The 10,388-nt window shown below is 43.6% G+C and overlaps 1 non-coding gene across 1 annotated transcript; it reads left to right on the top strand.

The window, feature by feature from the left end:
- Window positions 1–9,714: 9,714 nt before the first annotated feature.
- LOC144783569 (small nucleolar RNA U13) lies at window positions 9,715–9,810 on the top strand. Its single transcript, XR_013601521.1, has one exon. It is a non-coding gene; the product is annotated as a small nucleolar RNA U13 (small nucleolar RNA).
- The last annotated feature ends 578 nt before the right edge of the window (window positions 9,811–10,388 follow it).

Raw genomic sequence — 10,388 nt, 5'->3', positions numbered from 1 at the left:
TGGTAGTATTTGATTACTGACATTTTTTAAATGATTAACACTGTTTGGATGCAGGTCTCACCTCATTAGTACCAGTATAACATCCATATGCAGTAATAATAAATAGAAAGGTGACCAATCAACCTTTGCGAAGGTACTTCCACTGCCCAACAAAACGTGTTGCTGCATATTTGGTAACTTTTGCAGATTATGCAGCAGATGGTGGCGTATATGGCAAATATGGTAAATTACTATGTATATGCGGAAAATGCAGCAGCTGCGTATTCACATAATTCCTGTGGCCATTCTTATATTTGTATCTTTTACTTCTGTGTTAGTGACAGTATGGCATAGTTTGTTCTAAATCTCGCTAGAAACTCTATTTCTTTCTATTGCCCTGCATTGACAGTTCCGACGGAACCGTCGCATTATTAGAGTTTGAGCTATTGGTGTTGCAGTATTTACCAATGCCAATAGCTCGAACTCTAATAATGCGAGCCCTATTGCATTGTAAATGCTTGTTACATCTGTTCCCCCTCTCTCGCCTCTCTGGCTTCATTACTAATTTCTTGCTAAATCATTTTGTACCTTTATTCTCAAAACGTATCTCCTCTTTCATTGTACTTCCTTCTCGTTTTAACGACCATCTCCACACCCCCCCTCTCTCTCTTCTTACATCTCCTTATAATTCGTCTACCTGACTCTAATTCTGTGCCTCACAAAGCTCTCTACCTGAATCTCTCACTACCACTGTATCGAACTCTCCTGTCTCCACCTCACCTCTCTCTGCTTCAACTCTTTCTTTCTACACCTCATCTTACTCGTCTTCACACATCTCCCTAGTTTTTTCTCTCTCACTATTTTTAGGGCTCGGGCCTAGCGTACACTGCGCATGCAGGTTCGCGCAGCGAGAGTCCTTTTCCTGGGGTTTAGAAAATGGACCTAGAAATTCCACGCAGATCGTGCGTGTTATTTCCTAGGTCCATTTTCATTGGCCTCAGCGTGCGTGCGTTTTTAAAACAGAACACGCAATAGGCCATGGGCGGTCGCGTAGCTCCGCCCATGGCCTATTGGTGTCAGTTAGCTGCACCAGAGGCCATATATCTTCAATTATCGCGGCCATGACGGCCGCGCTAATTGAAGACATATGCTCGCAGTAGCGCACGCGCGCGAACCACTCCCGAGCTTTTTTTTTTTTGCAATTGGATCGCTTTTGCGTACACCCATGAGATCGGATCCTATGCCTTCTGAATCAGACTTGTATCGAAATAGTTTGATGCAAAACAAATCTCTGGATTGCGAAACCAATTTAAATCTCTTTATTAAGGCCTGGGACGGACTCGACATCGAAAGATTATGAAAGGTTTTTCGGGTTTGGAGGCTCCAACCATCATAAGTCTTGAACATTTAACATAAGGGTTGCTGGGCTAAAGAAAGGTTGCCCACCTGGCACCTTGATATTGGTGAGAGATGAGCTTTCGTATTTCGATCCTTTGTGAAAATCGAGATGCTCACTTTTCCTCTCGGCATTAGAATGTATTAATTGTGAACAATGACCCAGAATAAAATAAAAACATTGCGCTTCTCACAGCGCTATTGTCATGTTAAGTGCTTTAAGTATCAGCTGTTAATATTTCCTAGTTAATGGTACTTCCACTTCCGTCGGAACGGTGGAAGGCTGAGATGGCTTAGCCGAGATGTAAACTCGTGACCTACAGTTGACAGCAGCGAGTGTTTAACTCAGCTGCACGGTGTGGCCAAAAGGTAAGTTTACTGAGCCAAGAAATTAGTTTTTTGTTGGAGACCGGGGGAAGTATAGAACGACCTCGTTTTGAAGTATTTGCTCTTCTTCTGGTGCAACCCCACTAGTTTTATGGATTCCTGTGCTTTTTAGTGGAGCTGCGTGGAATGTGGTTCAAATAAAGCAGATGGCTGTTTTACAGGCGGAGATCTTACCATGCATGGCGAGGCACGCCAGGCCCTTTTCATGGCATATTCTTTTGGAGTGTTAACCTGTCTTTCAAATGTGAAGTCGCCATATGAAGCTGGTGCGCACCCACCCGTCGGCTGTCAGGGTGCAGCTGCTTTGAGAAGGGTTTTAGTGACTGCGTGATGGATTTTGATTGTTTAACACCTCTTTACCATTTAACACAGACTTTGCCTTTCAAGACCAGCCCCACGATTTTTTACTCTTGGGGAACTGTGTATTTTTTCTCAATCCGAAAATAATTTTGAATCTTTTTTTTTTTACCAGATAAAGCCCAGCAGAATCTTTGTAATATATGCCTTTAGCATTTCTTTAATGTGGCTTTAATGTCCTCTTTGTTGGTGTGATGGTGTTGGACTGGAACTCATTTTCAGGATTAGTGATCAGGTAGTGACTTGGTTGGTCTGGCACCTACAGGTGACATTAGTTATAATTTTACTAAACTCCTGCCCCAACGCTGAGGTCCTCTCCCACTGGTTTTAGAAGAACTGCTATAACCTGATAACATTGGGTACCCTTCTACGTTAATCATAATGCATAGATCAAAACTCTGCATATAACCACTAAAGGTTAGTTTTTCTGCCTCCGACTCCCACCCCCAAATATTAAGTCTGATGGGCAAAGTTGCAACATGGGCAGTTGAATCTCTGTCGCGTTGTGTTTTTTTGCTTAGCTGAGAAAATCAGGCAACAAATACAATAAGGGGATCGCATTGACCACCATTAGCCCCTGTAACATACTTTCTGGGTGCACAAAGCCAATTCTATGAGTTCTAGAGCAAAGACTGAAAATTAGGACTGTCTGTATCTTTGGAATTGAAGCGCTTCACTAATGCACGCATGTTGCAAGTTTTTTGCTAGAGCCTTGTGGAATGTGAGATCTAAGATCTCACAGGCTGGGAAGAGCAATCGCGCAGTCGCCTATTAATCCGGTATCTTCCTCATAGTGATCGTCTTATAGACCAGGATATTCTCAACATAGTGTTTCCTTGAAAGGAATCAAATCCTTTCCGGTACTGCACACTGATTATAGTATTTAGTAATGGTTTTTGTGGTGTGTAAAGATTTCCCATGTGAGATTCTGATCATAAAACATAACCACAGATGCAGGCGTCATTAAACCAGTCGTTCTCGCCATGGACACATAAATAATGCACCCGCTGGCAAGCTTAGAAGTGCTTGCCAAAAATGTGAATTGCGTCTTATTGAAAGAATGAGTACAGAGCTGCTCTGCCCCTCCTCGTCTTACAATATTACCTGCAAGATGATGTCGTGACCCGACAGTGTGGGCGACGGACAGTAGGGCGTTAGGACCCTGTGGGCAGAGTGACCAGGTCACCGGACACCAGATCCGGTGACGACACAGGAAAGGGGACAGACAATGACCAGGACATGGACGGGGACGGATGTGCGGACCAGCAGCTGCACGAGATGCTAACTAGCAGTCATGAGAGATGCCAATAAAGAAATGTGAAACTAACCTGCGTCCCGTGTATGGTGTACCTCCCGGCTCACACGAAGAACACGACAACTGGCGACGAAGGTGGGATAGTGACGAACGACGCGTGGGAAGGCTGGAGACACACCAGGAGCCCACCCTGGAAGGGTAGGAGACACGAGAAAGTCTGCCCGTTGAGCAGCGAGGCGGGAGCTCACCCCGACTGCCACCGGTGAAGATGATGCGGTAAGCGCTGAGGAAAAAAGGAATAAATTGGAAAGGCTGGCGCGAGCAATTGCGAGAATATGGAGAGTCTCGGCGGCCATATTAGAAGGAGGCGAGCTGAGCCAATGGGCAGTGAGAACAGCGGTGGCGGCCATCTCAAGAACAGGCAATGCGATTAGGACCGCGAAATTGCGTGAAAAGAGCGGCGGCCATCTTAGATCAGGAAAGAAAGATAGACAATAATGGAGCGGCCATTTTAAGGCCAAATAACGTCGAAAAAGAAGGAAATGAGAAAGGAAAGACGACGAGAAGTAGAAATAAACAAAACAAAGGCAGAAATAAGGAGAATAAAGGGGCATATTAAGGACAAGAAAGGACAAAGACGACCAAAGTGACATTTTAAAGGGGACATTCAAGGAAAGGTCATAGGAAAAAGGAGAGCAGTTATTTCAAAGCCAGGCAAAAGGCAAAGAAGAAGAAGAACATAAGACAAGGTGAATTAAGGAGAACGCGAGCAAGAAGAAAAGACAGGTAGAAAAAGAAGATAAAGAAGAAAAGGAAGATAAGCACGGAAAAGGTCTGAAAAGGGAGACAAAGGAAATAAATGTTTTGATTGAAGAATAAAGGACAAATAGAGAAAGAGAAAGAAGAAAACAATATATATACATATATAAGAAAGAAGAACAAGAGAGTGGAAGAAGCCAGAGAAGGCTAAATAAAAGACAGAAAAGAGAAACAACAAAGAAAAGAAAACAAAACAAAAGGAAAGAAAGTAGAGCAACAAAGAGAAATAAAAGGACAAAGATCGCACAAGGACAAAGAAAGAGCAAAGGAGAAGTTACAAGGCAATAAAGAAAAGAAGAAAGAGGAGTAAAATAACGAGGAAAGAAGGGACCAAAGAAAGAGAAAAGGAAAGGAGAACACGAAAGAAAAGGAAAGAGGAGTAAAATAACGAGGAAAGAAGGGACCAAAGAAACAGAAAAGGAAAGGAGAACACGAAAGAAAATAAAATAAAAGGAAAGACATAAATATAAGAAATAAGTCGCAGAAAAGATGCAAAGATGAGAAAACAAGGAAACAAAGAAGAAAAGGACTAGGAAAGCCCGGAGGAGGCCAAATAAGAATTTTGTAGAAATAAAGAAAAGAAGGAAGGACAAATAAGAAAGAAGCAAAAAGAAAAAAAGAAAGGAAAAGCCAGAGATAAGGCTAAATAAAGGACAGAAAAAAGAAATAACAAAGAAGAGAAGGACAAAGACACACAGAGAAAAAGGAAAGAGAAAAGGAGAACATAAAAGAAAAAGAGAACAAAAGGAAAGACACAAAGACAACGGAAAGAAATAGGGTAAAAAGGAGTAACACGAGAGGACTTTGGCGCAGGAGAAACAACAGCAAAAAGGAAGGACAAAGACATACCGCAGGAGAAAGAGCAGCAAAAAGAAAGGACAAAGACATACAATGAGCAGAGCGGACAAGCGCCACCAAGGAAATAAAGGCAAGAGGCACCGCATGGCCAGGACCAAAGGTGTTGAGACAGAAACAATATAGATGATAAGACAACAAGTTCTCCAAAGAGTCACTGGCGGTGACGAAAGTGAAAGGATCGATGATAACGGCTGTCTACGACCAACAACGAATAACAAGAAAGAGATATCATTTCAAGGACAAAGAAGGCGGAGAAAAAAAGAAATGGCAGCGACAACTGCAGCCACATGGAAGGTAGAAGATAGAGGACAAGGAAGCGATGGAGACACTAGATTCACGAAGGACATGCAGTAAACAACAGAGACTCATTGAAGAAATGTAGAACGACAAGTACTCTCTCTCTCTCTCTCTCTCTCTATCTCCATATCTCTCTCTCTCTCTCTCTCTCGTTCGTTCACCTCCATCAATATAACTGTGAGTGAGGACTATGGTAAATGTGTCACAAACATTTGTTTGCAACAAGGGGGGAGCCGACAGTGTGGGCGACGGACAGTAGGGCGTTAGGACCCTGTGGGCAGAGTGACCAGGTCACCGGACACCAGATCCGGTGACGACACAGGAAAGGGGACAGACAATGACCAGGACATGGACGGGGACGGATGTGCGGACCAGCAGCTGCACGAGATGCTAACTAGCAGTCATGAGAGATGCCAATAAAGAAATGTGAAACTAACCTGCGTCCCGTGTATGGTGTACCTCCCGGCTCACACAAAGAACACGACAGATGCCCTTAAACTTGAGATGCATTTTGAAACATGAATAAATCGTTGTGTGCAATGCTGCCCTGTAAGAGTTAATGAATCTCAAATATATACTTGAATTGAGTGGAGCCAGTGTTACTGAGCATCTGCGCAGAATGAAAGCCTTTTTTTGGGCCAGATCATGAAAGGAAGAAAGTAGTGTAAGAAAGAATTAGCACATCTGCATCTCAAATGTGCAGCGTGCAAGATAGCACAAGATCTCAAAGGGTGGGTTGTCCTGAGCAGTCACACAAAAGTGGTGCTCTTCGATCGTGAAAAAAAAAAAGTGGAGTGACAAATAATCATCTCTTGTTTGTCACTTGCTGGAGCATAACAACATTTTGTAACTAAGAATTGGGCCAAAGTGACCCCAAAACAAACCGAATAAAACTAAATTTGAAACGTGGGCGTAAAAAATGTAACCTTGGGACTCAAAGTTGTTGCAAGGATCTTAGCAGACTTGAGCAAAGTGTTATTTTTCTGTCACTTGAAGGGACACTTTCCTGTTGGCAGGAGTAATCTATCCTCCAAGCCCAAAAGTGCTAGGGTTCCTTAGGTAGCAGTTTATTAGGTTAATCTCTCCCTTTTCCTTACCCCGGCCCTGATGGTGCTACTGACACTCAAATGCATATCAACTTCAAAATAGCCACCTTGTTGTTCATGCACTGGACAGCCAAATACATGGGTAAAGAAGTTAAAGCAGCGGAAAATGGGTTGCTCCATATCTGCCCTTTGATTGGCAGGAACAGCCTGTTAGCATTTTAGTAAAGAAGCCAGTGGTATTATTGCTTCTGCACCTTCCCTGGAGCTGATGTACAACTTACTGTAGTAGAGTTTGTGCTTGACCCTAACTCTTCTAAATAACATATTTATTTATATTCACTTCTTCTCAGTGACCTGAAAAATACGCTACGGCGCGCATGTAGGATATGTGTGGGGGAAAAGGAGTGCCCTAGACCTGTGATTCAGCATTTCTCAACAAAACAGCTCCTAGTTGTTTAGCTTAGTGTTGTTTATTTTTTATTTAGCAGTGCAACTTTGAACTCCATGCAGTCTTATTCCACTTCCATCCTGCTGCAAACTGGCATGCATAGTGTGAGCGCGCCCAGCAGCGTTGTACACTCTGGGTTGTATGCACTCTGAGAGAAATTCCTGAAAAGGAATGTAGCAGCGACGGAAGTGCAAGGTTTAAAGCTTTAGCCTGCAGCTCCTTTTTTTTTACCTGCAGCAGAGTGAGAGTGACAGCATGAGTGACAGCAGAGTGTGAGTGACCACAGAGAGAGAGTGACAGCAGAGTGAGAGTGACTCAGCAGAGTGAGAGTGACTCAGCAGTGTGAGAGAGACTCAACAGTGTGATAGAAACTCAGCAGTGTGAGAGAGACTCATCAATGTGAGTGTTCCAGAGAGAGCAGGGTATGCTTGTGCGCTTACGTGGTGCACTGGCCAACAGGAGCTAAAACAAAGAACAGCTGAACACGTGTCTTGTGAGCTTCATGGAGGCAGCCGGCCCTCTGTGAGGGGAGCAGCAAAGAGGGGACACCCCAGCCAATCAAGCGCAACTACTCACAACCTACTGTACGATTACAACACAGGCCAAAGGGCGGAGCTAGGTCTTTTCGCATTACATAGGGTGAGCAGTGTGTGAGTGTGTAGGGTGAGCAGCATGTGAGTGTGCAGGGTGAGCAGAGTGTGAGCATGCAGGGTGAGCAGTGTGTGAGCATGCAGGGTGAGCAGTGTGTGAGTATGCAGGGTTAACAGTGTGTGAGCGTGCAGGGTGAACATTGTGTGAGTGTGTAGGGTGAGCAGTGTGTGAGTGTGCAGGGTGAACATTGTGTGAGTGTGTAGGGTGAGCAGTGTGTGAGTGTATAGGGTGAGCAGTGTGAGCAGTGTGTGAGTGTGCAGGGTGAGCAGTGTGAGAGTGTGTAGGGTGAGCAGTGTGTGAGTGTGTAGGGTGAGCAGTGTGTGAGTGTGCATGGTGAGCAGTGTGAGAGTGTGTAGGGTGAGCAGTGTGTGAGTGTGTAGGGTGAGCATTGTGTCAGTGTGCAGGGTGAGCAGTGTGAGAGTGTGTAGGGTGAGCAGTGTGTGTGTGTGTGCAGTGTGTGAGTGTGTAGGGTGAGCAGTGTGTGAGTGTGCAGGGTGAGCAGTGTGTGAGTGTGCAGCGTGAATATTGTGTGAGTGTGTAGGGTGAGCAGTGTGTGAGTGTGCAGGGTACGAAAACTCGAACTCCACCACACACACACACATAACACCACACACATAAGACCACACACATAAGACCACACACACCACACCACACACACAACACCACACACACACACCACCACACACACACCACCACACACACACCACCACACACTCACCACCACACACGCAACCACACACACAACCACACCGCCAGTGCACGCTTTCACCGGGCACAAACACCACCAGCCGTCAGTGCACGCTTTCACCGGGCACAAACACCACTAGCCGTCAGTGCAGGCTTCCACCAGGCACACACCACCAGCCAGCAGTGCACGTTTCCACCAGGCACACACACCACCAACCATCAGTGCACAATTTCTACAGGCACACACACCACCAGCCATCAGTGCACACATCAATTGTTAACGCATCACAGTATGGTGCACTTAAACATATTCATCTAAAGCGCAGCATGCCACCATTGCTACAATTCAAATCCAACCCCATAATTCCACTACACACCACATGCATACACTCCATAACACATGGCTAAAAGACATTTCCATTTACAATGCCATTAGCTCTAACTCAAATAAATCCGAGATCTATTGCATTTCCAATGCTTGTTTGCCTATGTATCCTTCTGACTTTATTTTACCCTCCAGCTACCACAGAACTTTTTCTCTAACTTGCTTCACCCTATGCTTCTATTTCTACCTCTTCTTTCTATCTGTGTTTTATTAGCTGACAAAAAGAGTTTTTATTTTAGTATTGTTTAAAATAAAAATGTAAGTGAAAACCCCAAAACACACCTTAAATAAGTTAACTTGGACGTTGCATAAGCTCGGCATGTTGCATGGCAAGCGAGGGTGTTCTTGAATTGCTCGATTAAAATACGACATCCTTTACTTCTATTACATCTTCTGACATGTATAGATTTCCTTTACTTCTATGACATCTTCCGACATGTACAGATTGCCAGTCAGTGTCTGTCTAGCGTGTCCGCCTTTTATGTCTATGAACGTTGGTTAAAAATCAAACGTGCTGCACTTCTATCTTATATCCGTAGTAAGCTGCAACGATTCTCCTGTACATCAACTGTTTGGTGAAAATTGATAATCGAAGTTAAAACAGTTTTAAAGTTGTGTATTTTGGGATTGCTTGCGATCAGTGTAGCATTCTGTCAAATTCAAAGAGGGCGCAGAAACAAATTCTGTTTTCACTATGTGTTTAAACTGTCCATTTATATTCAAAGTTCATTTTAAAAATGCACCTTCTTTCCCTGCAACCCTAATTTTTATTCGTAAATGCTGCCATTTCATGATGTCCGCAAGAAGATACCATGTAGCCCGTTCTTTATGTTGTAACCAAATAGGTGGGCGGGCCTCTTAAGGGAAGAAACTACAAGCCAGGACACGGATTGGCTACACTGCTGCATATAAATTAGTATATTAAAACGGTCGTTTTAGCAGTACAATTTTTGCTTTAGTGGACTCTCTTTTCTTAAAAAACATCGTAGATAACTCGTGATTAGCTTCGATTGTGACCCGAGCAGATATTGACAGACACCACCACCACGACATTCTCACCCTCACATTCATGAGTGAATCGCATGCTCTGGTGTTCCTCCGTTCACACGGCTACCGATCCTTCTGGTTCTTTCAAATGATGAGTGGGGTTACACTGGTTCTTTCAAATGATGAGTGGGGTTTCACGCTTGTGCGTGACGTGTGCCGTCCCATCCTTGTTACGACAGGGCACATAACCTCTCTGAGCTAGAACTAGAAGTGTATCGGAAAAACGATGTTCTGTATAGTAAAGATAGATGTAAAAATCCAAATCCAATTAATTAAATGCGATTATTAGACACCAATTAATTAAATGGGATTAATAGACACGGAGATCGACAAAAGTGATATGAAGTTACATACATGAATTTTTTAATTCGTTTAAGAAGTTTAACATAGTGCTTGCCTGATCCGAGGGTATCGGAGCCTTTTACAACAGTTACGAAGAAGATATGATAACACAGGAGGTAGATTAACACATTTTACATAAACCATGAACACTATCAGAGAAGCTATGTCATGTAGGAGCTGATAATGGCATTAAGTGCATTATTTGTAATATGGACTAAATGCATATATATGCTCCACTGGAGGTAAAGATGTAAAGGCATACAAACTCCAGGTGGTGTTAGAACAATACATTTGCTTGGTACATAATGTTCCTGGTATAATCATAGGCTGGATATCAAAAACCTATAGTAAGGAGGGTAAAGTACCATAAAGTTTAAGGAAGATAGAAAGAACCAATAAGAAAACCAATGGATCACCATGGCGACCAACAAATAC

This window comes from Lissotriton helveticus, chromosome 9 (assembly GCF_964261635.1).
Source record: "Lissotriton helveticus chromosome 9, aLisHel1.1, whole genome shotgun sequence".
NCBI lineage: Eukaryota > Metazoa > Chordata > Amphibia > Caudata > Salamandridae > Lissotriton > Lissotriton helveticus.
Note: the sequence above shows the minus strand (reverse complement) of the source record. Positions and strands in the feature narration are given on the sequence as shown.